This window comes from Manis pentadactyla, chromosome 3, assembly GCF_030020395.1.
Source record: "Manis pentadactyla isolate mManPen7 chromosome 3, mManPen7.hap1, whole genome shotgun sequence".
NCBI lineage: Eukaryota > Metazoa > Chordata > Mammalia > Pholidota > Manidae > Manis > Manis pentadactyla.
Window position 1 is genome coordinate 96,633,195 of NC_080021.1, and position 1,126 is coordinate 96,634,320.

The following is a 1,126-nucleotide window of genomic DNA, read 5'->3' on the forward strand; positions in this document are numbered from 1 at the left end:
AATTGCAATAACAACTGAGTTCTCAGAAGAAATAAAGACATAAGAAATTAAATTCAATGCCCAATGTCCTGCACTAAATAACTGAAAATTAAGAGTATATTTCAAGAAAAAAGTCAAACTAAAACTTTTAAAACAAATACAAAACTCAGACGGATTACTATAAACAAACTTCAGCAGAGAAAGTTCCTGTTTATCATTAGCAGAAGGAAAAGGATCCCAAATGGGTCTGTGATGCAAGAAAGAATAAAAAATAAACAAACTGAGAAATATATAGGTAAGTCTAGATAAATATTGAATTCATAAAACAATACTAATGGCATGAGAAATAAAAATAATACATAAGATAGCAGTAAATACACAATAGCTTTATCATATTCACAAGCAATGATGGAAATTAGAAAGAGTGGGAGTATCTAATATTTTGGAAGGAGGGTAAAGAAGATGTTGATTAAATTTCTACTCATACACATTACACAGAGAGGAACCCAGATAAATATGATTACAGCTTTCTTGTCTGAAATCTATGAGTAAGAAAGCAATGGAAGAATTTCTTTAAAAAGCTGAAACAAGTCAAGAGAATGGTCAACCAAGAGAGTTGTTTATCAAAAACATTTTTTAAATAAAGATGCAACAAAAACATTTTAAGAAAACTAAAGCTGAATTTGACACTAGCAGCTCTTCACTGTAAGATATGTTAAAATTAGTTCTTCAGGCAGAAGAAGAAGGATACTAATGTGTAACTCCGGGCAGAAGAAATCCTGGGGCAAAATACCTCTAAGATGGAAATCAGTCAATGGGAGAAATAAAGTTTAAAACCCATTTATCGCTTACAAACTGTGGTCCGGGGCCGTTTCTGTCTCCTGCTCTGGCAGAAGCAAGCGAGACCTCACCCCAACCTCTCAGGTTCAGATAGGCCTTCAGTCGCCCAGGTAATTAAGTACCCATTGACATGGAGATGAACTACTTCTCTCCACCCCCTGGGAATGCCTATTCTTACGGAGATGTACTCAAGCCTGGCGACAGATGCTGTAAATCCTTCAATTTTACCCACAAATGATAACACAGATCTATACAAAGAAATAAGTAACACAGTAAATAGTATGTATGTGGATTCATATAAAGTACA